This window comes from Arvicanthis niloticus, chromosome 8, assembly GCF_011762505.2.
Source record: "Arvicanthis niloticus isolate mArvNil1 chromosome 8, mArvNil1.pat.X, whole genome shotgun sequence".
Classification (NCBI taxonomy): domain Eukaryota; kingdom Metazoa; phylum Chordata; class Mammalia; order Rodentia; family Muridae; genus Arvicanthis; species Arvicanthis niloticus.
The window spans coordinates 29,154,466-29,168,504 of NC_047665.1; the positions used below are offsets into that span (position 1 = coordinate 29,154,466).

Here is a 14,039-nt window from a genome sequence, read left to right on the forward strand (position 1 = left end):
ACAGTTAGGCGAAGGAGGGACCTTGATGGAACTGGCATCATAATGTCATCAGACTTCTGAACAGAAAAGTTGGTTGCTGGAAAACAGTGAAGAAGTGGCTCAGTTGTCATTCACACACCCTTCACAGACCTTGTTTAAAGCACAGTGGTATGGAAAAAATCATTATATTTTCAGACATGCCAGATATTAAATTAGTGACATCTATATTAGGAAGTGATTGGACAATATACTGGATTAATGGGAGGACAACTCACCACCAAGCAAAAAGATGTTGGGACCCAGAACAGAAGATGATATTAGTAAAGGGGTGTGAGCTGTGCATCAAACCCCTATGCATGAGCATAGGCAGCCAATTCAAAGTGGATCTGGGCCAATAAATTGGCTGATAGACAGCAGTTGATGTGACACATACATACATTAACAGCAAAGCGTAGTGTGCTTGTGTCCAGATGAATGCTTCCAAGTGCAAGTGTGTCTTAGAAGACTTAAGTGCATGAGAACTTCAACAGTAATCTAATTCACAGAATGATCCATGAAGACTTTGGTAAAAACATCTCTTCCAGTTTGTCACTGGTGTGCCCAACAGCAGCAGCTGGAGGTGTGTGTGTGTGTGTGTGTGTGTGTGTGTGTGTGTGTGTGGGAGTGTGTGGGAGTGCAGGCACCTCTTTTCCTTCAGGCACATATGGAGGTCAGTAGCCAACATCAGCTGTTGGTCCCTGCCTGCCACTTTCTTTGAGATAGGGTCTCCTTGTTCACAGCTGTCTTTGCCAGGTTATGGGTCCATCCATGAGCTTCCAGAGATTCTCCCGCCTCCACCTCCCTGGCCCATGATTGGGATAGTAACTATGTGCCATCTTGTTAATCCTTATATGTGCATGGCACTCTATCCACTGAGCTATTTCCCAAGCCCAACAGCTTTTAAAAATTATTTGTTGGTTTTTGACTTTTTGAGACAAGGTTTCTTAGTATATATGCCCTTGACTGTCCTGGGCTTGCTTTGTAGACCAGGCTGGCCTTGAACTTAGAGATCTGCACCACCATACCAAAACCAACAGCTGTATTTTCAATAGCACCAAAACTCTGTTCTCCAAGGAGTCAGAATTTGTACTTCATAAATTTCCCCCTAGTGAAACCAGGAGATGTTAGGCATTATGCCCTTGGATTAGAAAAATTGACCATGCATATATAAGATCCCATTTTCATGAGTTTATCTGTTTGTTTTGAGATGGGGTCTCACTATGTAGCTTTGGCCAGGTTGGACTTGCTATATAGACCATCTTCTATATGTGACCTTCAAGATGCTATATGGACATCTTCTACATGTGACCTTTGTTTTCTATGTTGTTTGTGTGTGTCTTGTTCACTGAGTCAGAGCATTACAGTGTGAGAGTGAATATTTGGCCCATATATTAGCCTATGTTTGTATGATGTTTATTGTAATCTCTCATTTTAGCCTCACCATCATGGATCCTCTGCTGGAAGCAAATGCTACTTTTGCCTTAAACCTTTCGAAACTACTGGGTGAAGACAGCTCAAAAAATGTATTTTTCTCACCCATAAGCCTCTCTTCAGCTCTGGCCATGGTCTTCTTGGGGGCTAAAGGAACCACTGCAAGCCAGATGATTCAGGTAACCAACACTATTCCACAGCAGATAAATACTGTGGACTGTGAGTTTAGCTGGTCCTCCACACGCTGGACTGTTCTTGCAGATGACATATGGCTGTGACTAGACAGTTGATGGGCAGGATGTGCTACCCTGCTGGAACCCTAGCTGTAGCATTCTGATCCATTGGTGGTGACTGTATATGTGAAGGCTAATTTGGGTCAGAACTACAAAAGCATGACACCATGGGCCCCATGACCTCCATTGTCTGTGGTCTGGCCCTAATGAATCTCAACCTTCCTACAGATAAGATCTCCTCCTAGGATCTTAAAGTTTATTTCCAAATGGGGTCAGCCTAGCCTGGACGACCAGTAATAGAACTGTCATGGTTTGAATATGCTTGGTCCAGGGAGGTGTGGTCTTGTTGGAGTAGGTGTGACCAAGGTGCCCCAAGGTGGGGATAAGTACAGTACATGCCCCCTGAAGTGTTAGTCAGCTAGGGATGTGTAACAGACAACATAGATTGGCTAGCTTAAGCAACATAGAGTATTTTCTTATAGTTCTAGAGGCTGAATACTAAATATTCAGAAGTTGGAAATCTGATTGTCTATGGTGTGTGACATCTTTGGATCGCTATATGTCTAGGTCATAATCAGCTTTTCTCACTGGGACATGGGGCTTGGGTTCCCACTCTAGTCATTTTAACTTTATTGTCCCTTATAAGAGCTTAGCTCCAAATACAGTCATATTCTGAGGAACTGGGTGTCAGATGACACTATACCAATTTGGGGTAATACATTCAGTGCATGGGAGAAAGGACACATTATAGTCTCTGAACTGTAGCTATTCTGATTCACAACCAAGTATGTGTGTCCAGTCTACTGTATCCCAAGGTTAGGGTTATCTTGATTCACACCTACTTGTATTTGAAGCTAGTCTTTCCTAATCCATGACCACCTTAGGCCATGACTTTGCATTCTGGGTTAGCTCTTGGTAGCACACTTTTGTTGTTATAAGACAAACATGTTTGTTTCTTCCCCAGCCTGTCTCCTTACTGGAGAGTTAGGTCCTAGAGGCTTGCCTTCAATTTGGACCATCTCTTTCTTTTTCAGTTTTATGGTATTATTACAGATACTGGGAGGCAGTTTATCTGTTTATTATGGGAGCAGCCAAAGTCATTTGTGTAGCTTTTCAGCAGACTTGGAATATCTAAGGAGATGTATAAAAGGTCTGGCACCTAAGTGTTCACTGTTGGCTAAGGGTCTTGCTTCTTTTTCTAGCAGCTTTATGCTAGAAATTACTGGTAGCAATTACATGGTAGAAATTACTCCATGTGACTCCCTGCCAGGTGGCTTAGATCTCCTTCCACCATAGTAGCTAGGATCAAGAGCACAAATGTGGTAGTTGCCAGGCCTTTTAAAGCCCAGGTCTGGAACATGGTCACTCTCCTCAATTTTAGTTTTCAGACAGTGCTGGAGCCAGCCCAGACCAAGAGCAGGGAAGAGACTTCCTGTCCTTGTTCAGAAGCCAGGTTCACTTGAGTGACAGCAGGTCTGGTTGGTAGCCATGCTTGAAGCCAGAGCACCATTAGTGACTATGAAGAGCTGAGCTTGTGAAAGGCCATTTCTGTCCAGACCAGGGCTGACAGGGTACAGAGAGGATCCTAGACGAAGAACTTTCTAGGTACTTTCATCTTTAACTAGGTGGGTTTTGAATGGCATCAGGGACCTGTAAAATTCTGAGTATGAATTTAGTGTTGACTCATTTCCTATAGCTGGGCCTGATGAAGTTGTGTTTTTATTTATTTATTTATTATTTATTTATTTTTAATTTATTGGATATTATATTTATAATTTCAATTTTATCCCCTTACCCCCATTCCCACCACCACCCAGGGACCACCTATCCCATCCCCCCCTCCTCATGCTGCTATGAGAATGTGCCCCCACCTCCCTCCTCCCACCTCCCCACCCTCGAATTACCCCCCCCCCCCCCACTCAGTGTTCATTCTTCATGGGACCAAGAATCTCCTCTCCCACCTATGCCCAACAAGGCTGTCCTCCCCTTCATGTACAGATGGAGTCATGGGTCCCTCCCTATGTGCTCCCAGGCTGGTGGTTTAGATCTTGGGAAGCTCTGATTGGTTGGTATTGTTGCTGTCCTCATGGGGCCACAAACCCTTTCTGCTCCTTCAGTCTTCTCTCTAGTTTCTCCATTGGGAAACCCTGGATCAGATCAGTGGTTAGTTGTGAGCATCTGTCTCTGAATGTGTCAGCCTTTGGCAGATCTCTAAGGAGACAGCTATATCAAGCTCTTGTCAGCATGCACTTCCTGCCATCCACATCAGTGTCTACCTTTGGTGACTGTACATGGGATGGATACCCAGGTGGAATGGTCTCCAGATGGCCCCTCCTTCAGTTTCTGTCCCACACTTTGTTTTCATATTTGCTCCCTTGAGTATTTTTGTTACTCCTTCTAAGTAGGACTGAGACATCCACACTTGGTCTTCCTTCTTCATGAGCTTCATGTGGTCTGTGAGTTGAGTCTTGGCTATTCCAAACTTTTGGGCTAACATCCACTTATCAGTGAGTAAATACCATGTGTGTTCTTTTGTGATTGGGTTACCTCACTCAGGATGATAATTTCTAGTTCCATCCATTTACCTAAGAATTTCTCAAATTCATTATTTTAATAGCTGAGTAATATTCCATTGTGTAAATGTACCACATTTTTTTTGTATCCATTCCTCTGTTGAAGGACATCTGGGTTCTTTCCAGCTTCTGACTATTATAAATAAGGCTGCTATGAACATAGTGGAGAATATGTCCTTGTTATATGTTGGAGCATCTTCTGGGTATATGCCCAGGAGTGGTATAGCTGGATCCACAGGTAATGGTATGTCCAATTTTCTGAGGAACCACCAGACTGATTTCCAGAGTGGTTGTACCAGCTTGCAGTCCCACCAACAATGGAGGAGTGTTCCTCTTTCTCCACATCCTCACCAGCATCTACTATCACCCGAGTTTTTGATCTTAGCCATTCTGACTGGTGTGAGGTGGTATCTCAGTGTTGTTTTGATTTGCATTTCCCTGATGACTAAGGATGTTGAGCATTTCTTAAGGTGCTTCTCAGCCATTTGAGTTTCCTCTGTTGAGAATTTTTTGTTTAGCTCTGTACCCCATTTTTAATAGGGTTATTTGGTTGTCTGGAGTCTAATTTCTTGAGTTCTTTGTACATATTGGATATTAGCCCTCTATTGGATGTAGGATTGGTAAAGATCTTTTCCCAATCTGTTGGTTGCTATTTTGTCTTATTGACAATGTCCTTTGTCTTACAGAAGCTTTGCAATTTTATGAGGTCCCATTTGTCAATTCTTGATCTTAGAGCATAAGCCATTGGTGTTCTGTTCAGGAACTTTCCCCCTGTGCCTAAGTAGTCAAGGATCTTCCCCACCTTCTCTTCTGTTAGTTTCAGTGTATCTGGTTTTATGTCAAGGTCCTTTATTCACTTGGACTTAAGTTTTGTACAAGGAGATAAGAATGGATTGATTTGCATCCTTCTACATGCTGACCTCCAGTTGAACCAGCACACTTTGCTGAAAATGCTGTCCTTTTTCCACTAGATGGTTTTAGCTCCTTTGTCAAAGATCAAGTGATCATAGGTGTGTGGGTTCATTTCTGAAGTTGTGTTTTTAATCTGCTTTGATTTCAGACACTGTCTTTGGATAAATGCAGTGGCAATGGAGGTGGAGACGTCCACCAGGGCTTCCAGTCACTTCTCACTGAAGTAAACAAGACTGGCACACAGTACTTGCTCAGAGCAGCCAACAGGCTCTTCGGAGAAAAGACATTTGATATCCTAGCAGTAAGTGACATGTAGTACTGAGAGACATTAAGCTGAAATTACCTTCTAACAATCACATAGGCTTATACACACATACATGCACACCTCCAAAACATAGTCACAAACTCACATGAAATGTATATTTGCCTTACACATAAAGACACAAATTAAAAATAAAAACAGTTCTCACATAGGAATTAAATATGCAGTCATGAACTATTTGATAGAAATATTGAGAAATTATTCCATATACACTGTCAACATAACAAGCGCCTCAGCCCATTTATGCTGTTTTGTGTTTTCTATTGTAATGTGGGAGAATGTGAGTGGTCATCAATGTCATTGTTACTTCATACACTATATCCCAAAGTGGCTTGTTCTTTTGTTTGCCTTGTGCTCGTGATTAGTTCTCTTTAAGGCCCTGTGCACGGGATGCCTGTCCTTCACTACTGCAATGAGCCACTGGACCGCACCCCACCATGGGCTGTGGTTTTGCAAATTGCTTACTCCCTGAAAATAAACTACCTGACATGGTGACCATGGAAACATAGCTATTCAAGTTCCATATCACGAAGTATGATAAATTAAAATGAAACATTCAGTTTCATAGCTTCCATGGCCACATCCCTGACGTCTGTCTCTATAGGTGACATTACTTTGAATGGTTCATATTTGTATTTCTTTTGGCATAGAAAACTGTGGTAGAAGGTCCAGCCCGTGCACAGTGCAGAGGTGTCATAGCTTTTGTGGGGTTAACCCTCACTCTGCCAGTGTGATCATCTCTTAGAGTAACAGCAGCATGATACCGCATCTGAGGCTGTTCCCAGTTACCTCCTTGAGCTTCAGCTACTACCTCAAGGATCCAGCTGCTCATCGAGCATTTTAGTGAGTCTCATATGATCCAGCACCTTATGTCATTCATAAACTAAGGGTAATGCTAGAAAGCTGAAAATGGAAAGGCTATATTTTATACTCTTTCTGAATATTCGTTTGAAAATCATATTTTACAGGATTAAATTTTGATTTTTTGTTTTCGTGCATTGGGAAGGAGGTTGTTGGTGCTAATCACTTTCATGGCTGTGTAATTATGTTGCTGTGTCTCAGTCTTTTAAGGATTCCTGCCGCAAGTTCTACGAAGCAGAGATGGAAGAGCTGGACTTTCAGGGCGCTACAGAGCAGTCCTGACAGCACATCAATACCTGGGTAGCCAAAAAGACAGAAGGTGAACACAGAGTTACTCTGTTTTGATTGTTTTAGTGCTGAGATTTGACTGCAGGGCCCTGAGCAGGCTGAGTAGGATCTCCTCTGCCACTGAGCCACACCCCATCCCTCTTAATCAGCTAGCATACTTATTAAAAAATGGTACAATTGTTTGTTTGTTTGTTGTGAGTTTTTGTGTGTCTGTGCACACCTGCAGTCAGGACAACACACAAGAGTTGGTTTTCTCTTTCTACTACTGGGTCTTAGGGATTCTATTTAGTTCTTCAGGTTTGGTAGAAAGCTCCTTCACCTGTCAGGCCATCTGTCAGTCTCTAGTATTTTTATTTTTGTTTTTGGAGACAGGGCCTCACTCTGTAGCTCTTGCTGTCTTATAACTCACTATTTAGACTAAGATGGACTAGAACTCAGAGATCCACCTTCCCCTGCCTCTCAAGTGCTAGGATTAAAGGTATGTGCCATCAGGTCTGGCTTTGTAGTCAACTGTTAATTATCATATTATTAGTGCCTTCTCAAGAGCTTCAAACAATAACGACTTTTTCTTCTTAAAATCAGGACTTCTTGTGACATACCTGATATTGAATCCAAGGACTTGAATATACTAGGCAAAGCAAAGTATTCTAAAGTTGGTCTGCACTGTTAGCTCTAAATCAGGAATCAGAAAGCTTTTTAAAAATTTTTTTGAGGCAAGGTTTCTCTGTGTAGCCCACACTATTCTGAAAGTCAGTCTGCAGACCACTGTGGCTTTGAACTCATCAAAGATCTGACTTCTTGTTGTTGATGTCAAGGTTGTTGCTTTCGGGACATGTGTCCTTTTAATATCAAGAGAAGTGAAATCTCCTATGCAAGGTTCTGACCAGAGCAGCAGGTGGCGCCATTTTCCTATCAGCTCTTGGCATATATCAGCCACCACTGTTTGCTAATTGGGTTAGCTTTGTTACTGTTCTATTGTGGTGAAGAGAGAGACACTATGACCAAGGCAACTCTTATAAAAGAATGCATCAAATTGGGGGCTTGCTTACAGTTTTAGGTGGGTTATTTCATGATCACCACGGTAGGAAGCAGACAGACAGGTGCTGGAGCAGTAGCCAGGAGTTTTACATCCTGATCTACAGGCAGCAGGCAGTGAGAGAGACTGGGCCCCCTTAGAGACTACCTCCACAACTCACCTCCTCCAACAAGGCTATGCCTACTAACTCTTCCCAAACACTTCAATAGAGGACTGAGCATGCAAATATATGATCCATCGGAGTACCACATCCAAAGTACCACAAATCTTTAATTAATTTATAAAAAATTCATTTTTTTCAGAGAAAATCAAAGAGCTGCTGGCTCCAGGTACAGTAAATTCAAACACTCCACTGGTCCTTGTGAATGCCATCTACTTCAAAGGAAACTGGGAGAAGCCATTTAACAAAGAGGACACCAGGGAGATGCCATTCAAAGTCAGCAAGGTAACCACAGTGCAGTAACTAAGGAGACTGCTGGGCCAGGTCCTCTGTTTACATTGGCTTCTGAAACATGAGGAGGCTCCTCATGTAGCCTGTGCCTCTCATGTCTCTGGGCAGCTCTGCAGGCAGGACCCTCTCTCAGCCTTGGGGCATTTCTCTTTCCTTCTCCTTTTGCATGTTGCCAATGATGGGCATAGGCTACTTGGTTTCAGGGCTGGCCCTGCTTCTGTCATGGGCTAGGCTGTCACTGGAAGCTGTTGAGGCCAATTCTGATGGCAGAGCTGTGCAGGGTACTTGGAATGCTCTTTCACAGAAGTCTGAATATAGGAAAATCTAGACTCCAGACGTGGTTTCTGAGGCGCCTTGTGGCCCAGAATGCAGCCCATTCCTTGTGCACAGTCCATTCTTTTCAGTGTGTCATCCCAGAAGTTCTGTCTTGTGCCTTCTGCCTCCTTCAAGAGGACCATACCTTGTGTTGATTGCCACAAAGCAATATATAGAGAAAATAACCTTTCTCAGCCTCTTGGACAAATAGCCAAGGGCAGAGAACTGTGTAATGAGTGCCTGGCTTATGGTTGGTGCATAGAAAACACTGAACCAATGAGTGAAATTTAGTCCTGGCTTGATGGGATAAACACAAGCTGGAACACGTTACTTGCTGATGGACCACTGTTTTTGTAGCCATATTTGCTTCTCCCCCTCATCTCTGTCTCTTTATCTCTCCTTCCCCCCTCACCTGGTGCATATACTTCTGGGCTGACAAAAGAAATTAATGACATCACATTCTGGATTAATAACCAGACTCCAGATCTCCCAGGCTAACTTTAATAGAACCTCCAGTTTCTTAGGAAATGAATTTCATTTCATGCCTTATTTTAAATAAATTCTTCAATTTGTCACTGTTTGACAAGATGTATTTTACGAGTTCTTTCAGCTGCAAGCAACAGAAACCCTAGGTGATTATAATTGAATTCTTACAAGTTCAACACCAACAAGGAGGGCAGGAAATGGGCGGAGCCTGAGGCTGCCTGAATGGGGTGATGCTTTTGGGAACAGGCTCTCCTTTTTTGGTCTGCCATCCTTAGCTTGGCGTCTTTTTCCTCATGCTCACAGTAGGGCTTTGACCCTGACTCTGCAGACCATGGGGAAGGACATAGGTCTGAGAGCAAGAAGCCTTTTTTTTTTTTCTTTTCGTTTCCCATATATTACATAAGTGGACCTACCTACTGTGGCTCTTTTTAAGTGAAGCATAGAGGCATTGCTTGCTGCCTTGTATCTACACTGATCTGTGGCTCCAGCAGCTGCTGATGGTAATCCATATATGTGGGCCATGCCTCCAAAGGATAAAGATTTTCTGTTCTATGGACTTGTATTTAAATTATGAGCAAGATTCCTGCCTGTTAGTGTTGAGAACCACACTAGCCCTACGTTGGGCGCCAAAAAATGTTGAGGCCCGAGCTGCCCCACTTTGGGTGGCCAAAAATGTTACGGTCCTCTCCACTTCACGCTTGGCAGCCACTGTTTCCTGGCCCAAGCTGTCGCTCTGGTCTGCGGGTCAGGGTTCAGCAAAAGAGAGAGTGAGGACAGACTCGAAGAATGGAGACCAGACAAAGTGTGATTCAATCCCGTTTATTCTTCAGTCTCTCTTCCTAGTCCAAGTCCCAAGTCTTGAGTTCCTAGTTCCTAGTTCCTAGTTCCTAGTTGTACTCCATGAAATGTCTGATTCTCTGTTACTCCAAATTGTACTGAACTCTCCTGTCTGCCTCTTGCCTTTTATATGTCTCACTTCTAAGCCATGCCTTTTGGTCACGCCTTTAAGTCATACCCTTAGGTCTTGTCTCTAAATCTGATCTCTAAGTCACACCTTTAATCTTACACACCTGTAATCTCACACACCCAAGGAAAGATCCTGGGTACCTAAACCAAGATGTTATCAGAGTGTGCTCAGCTGTTGCAGGCTATTGTAATCAAATCTTTTGTCACATCTCTTATCAGGGTATATGGCTCAAGATGGCTGCAAAGCTGATAGCCGCTTTCTGCTAAAAGTCGGCTCCCAACACGTTAGTTTGCCATTATAGTCTTCAGATATCACTTGAGATCCTACTGTGTACCATGCACTAACTGGCTGAGTGTGCCAGCCCTCATGAAGCTCTGTTTTCCTGGAGGAGAGAAATTTGAGATAAGCATAGGTAAGAACACAGTGGTTGGGGGAGGCTCCAGAGACACACAGGTGGTGCTTGAGTGTAGATTCAGTGAGAGTTGCTGAGGAAACCTCCACTGTAAGATGACATGAAAGCAGACTAAGCATGTTCCAGGTTCTGCAGACCAGTGTGTTGGGAGAAAGGGACATAATCTAGTTAACCACAACACCACAAATAGTCCTATGACCAAGGAAGAGTCAGTGAAGTAGGGTAGGAAACAGGGTGGGCTCCTATAGTTTATTCCATGGTGTTTTAAGGGCTTTAAGTAACTTTTGTTTCTGCTAGGGTGGTCCCACAAAATGGTATCCAGCCACAGCAGTGTGGTCTGACTTGCCTTGTGCTATGACCTATGATTACTGTGCTGAGGTCAGTGACAAGGAGGGCATCACAGCATCCCAGGGCTGTTCTGATGGCAGTGGAGCAGAGTCAAGTTTTGGTTATAATTCAGAGATACAGACAACACAGTTTTGTAATGAGTCAAATCAGGGTAAGAGAGAAAGACAGGAGTCAAGGACATGAAATGGTTTTGGTAACTGGAAGGAGGACATCCCTCTCAATCAGAACAAGACTTGTAGGTAGAGCAGCTAAACAAAGGAATATCAAAGTGCAGCAGTCAACTAGAGTATAAAATACTTATTTTCCAGAGTTCAAGGAGAAGTCCAGAACAATGAATATTGGAATTATGTTCATAGTCATAAGAATAAATCAGATCCCCCAATAGAAAAGAATTGTTGGCTCATAACATGACAGGTATTAGGAGACTGGGCTTGTCAGCTCCCTGTTTCCACCACTAATATAGAGATAACCAAGTTTACTCAGTTGATTATCCCTTTCCAGGGCACCTCTCAATGATCTGAACATCTTTCTCTAGGCTCCACCATTTAATCATCCCTTTCTTTTCCAATTTTCACTCTAAGGACCAAGTCTTAAAAAAATGGACCGATAGGGATGTGGAAAGTCTAAACTATTTCAGACATTTAGAGGCTTATAGAATGTTCTAAAAGTCCCATCAAGAAAATTCTCCCAGGGACAGTGGCTCTCTTCTGTGATATTTGCATAGTCTGCCCTATTTTAACTTAGTATTTACCCATGATTTATAGAATGAGAAGAAACCTGTGCAAATGATGTTTCAGAAGTCTACCTTTAAGATGAGCTATGTGGAAGAGATATCCACCAAGATCCTGTTGCTTCCCTATGTTGACAATGAGCTGAACATGATCATCATGCTTCCAGATGAACACGTTGAGCTCAAAACGGTAAGGATCACGGGGCCTTGATGGAGATGCAATGGAGAAAGAGTGGCATTTGGGTTTCTGCTGGGGCAGCTCTCCCAGGCTCCCACGATCATGTTTTTATCTTATATTTATTTGTGGGCCTAGGGTGGAACCCAGGGTTTGTAGCATGCTTTACAAGCTCTGCACCCTACCCCTTCCCAGATACCATAATAAGTTACAGCCACACTTCCCTGGGCACTGTAGAACCTCCCTATTGTCTCAAGAGCCCTGTGTGACATCACTGTCCTAATGTTTTTACATCTCTTCTAGGTGGAAAAGGAAATAACTTTTGAGAAGTTTATAGAGTGGAGGAGACTCGACAGGATGAAGGGAGAAAAGGTGGAGGTTTTTCTTCCACGGTTTAAATTGGAGGAGAACTATGACATGAATGACATCCTGTGCAGGTTGGGCATGACTGGTGACTTTGAGAAGTGTAGAGCAGACTTTTCTGGAATATCTTCCAAGCAATGCCTATTTCTGTCCAGGGTCATACATAAGGTCTTTGTGGAGGTGAATGAGGAGGGCACAGAGGCTGCAGCTGCTACTGCAATTGTTTTGAAGGGGTCATCACGGTTTAGTCCCCGCTTCTGTGCCGATCACCCCTTCCTTTTCTTTATTCAGCATGTTAAGACAAATGGGATTCTGTTCTGTGGCCGGTTCTCCAGTCCCTGAGAAAAGGATGTTTCTGTCATTCTTTTACCCACTTTCCATGGTTTGCCTGTGACCCAAGTGACCCTCTCCATAAGTGCAATGACAGGAAATAAAGGACTTTATGGCACCCTACCTTCAGAACTGAGTGTTCTCTAGGATCTGAATTTGCACTCCTGTGGGTTTCTGGTGTTGCTGGCTACAGAGCTTATCTCTGCTGGAGGGCCCTATGGGTGCCAACAAAGGCAGCCATGTGTGTTTCTGTTTCTTTTCTTGGTAGCATCAGAATTTCATTCCACTTTAAGTGAAAAAAGTCAACAAGTTGAAGGTCTGAAGAGTGGACAGTGGGGACATGTCTCAGATAGTCTTTGTGTAGAATTGAGGTTTGCAGAGACTCAGCCCTGTAGGAAAAGCTTCTTTCTCCCATATCTCTGTTTCCCCTGTTGTATGGTATAGCACGTATGCCTCCTTACATACATACTGACCATTTTCTCCTGGGGTTGGAAGCATGAGGTTGCTCACGGAAATATAGTTGACCATGGATGTGTGAATAAACACTAGGTGACTTTATTTAGTGACAAGTATTACAAATGGAAAATGAAAAGTTTTTGCAGCCATATTGGTCACCTCCTTGAAATATAATAGAAGCATTTATCAGGAAGGGAAGAAATTGAAGAGGCAGGGTCTATATGAAAGAAGCATGTGGATGGGCTGGCAGGAAGTACTTTCCATGACCTGTCATGGATACCTCAAGATGTTAGAGATGTCAGAGTGATGGGATACCTGCCTCGGAAAGCTGCTAACAAGAAGTGGAACCAGCAAAACAGAATTGTGTTGTAGTCAACAAAGCTGAAAGGATTTGGTGACCTGAAGAGTGCTTTGACCTCAGACATGGCTATGCAGAGTTTGGAGTTTACCCAGCTGGTTTTCTGTTTTGCTTTGGCCCAGCGTTTCCTCATCATAATGTTTTGGAATGGTGATGTATAATCCTGCATGATATTGCAGGTATGTGATCTGCTTTTTTATTTTGATTTCTTAGGGGATAGCAGTTAAGAGATTGCATCAATCGTAGAAGAGACTTTGAACTTTGGACTTTTAACATTGTTGTGACTGTTGTGGACCATGGTACTGTTGAAGTTAAATTAAAAGTATTTTGCATTATGCTATGTCTATATCATATAAACCCCATAAACTTGTGTTTGAACAAACCTTTGGGGGAGTGGAATGTGGTGGTTTGAATATGCTTGGCCAAGGGAATGGAACTATTAAGAGGTATGGCCTTGTGAATTAGATTTGGCCTTGTTGGAGGAAGTGTGTCACTGTTTGGTAGGCTTTGAGACCATCCTCCTAGCTGCCTGAGAGTCAGTCTTCTCATGTTTGCCTTCAGAATAAGATGTAGAATTCTCAGCTCATCTTAATACTATGCCTGCCTGGATGCCGCCATGCTTCCTACCATGATAATAATGGACTGAACCTGTAAGCCAGCCCCAATTAAATGTTTTATTTATGGGACTTGCCTTGGTCATAGTGTTTCTTCACAGCAATGGAAACTCTAACTAAGACATTGAGTAACAACATTAGGACACATGAAATTTATGAGTCGGTGTGAAGAAAGGGTGAGGAAGGTTTGCTGCTTTTGATGTTCACGGTCGGTATTCTGTTGCTACAGCAAAAAGGCCTGTGACTGAAAAAGCTGAGCATAATGGTACAGACAAATGATTGCATAACTTGGAAAATAGAGGTGGCAGGATCAATTATCAAAGCCATCTGGAGCTAACTGGAGTTTAATGACACAAATTC

General features: G+C 43.0%; 1 pseudogene across 1 annotated transcript; it reads left to right on the forward strand.

The window, feature by feature from the left end:
* Positions 1–1,457: 1,457 nt before the first annotated feature.
* LOC117714022 (serpin B6-like) lies at positions 1,458–13,272 on the forward strand (annotated as a pseudogene). Its single transcript, XR_013111955.1, has 6 exons — positions 1,458–1,628; positions 5,316–5,468; positions 6,552–6,669; positions 7,977–8,119; positions 11,418–11,573; positions 11,862–13,272. The product of XR_013111955.1 is annotated as a serpin B6-like (transcript).
* The last annotated feature ends 767 nt before the right edge of the window (positions 13,273–14,039 follow it).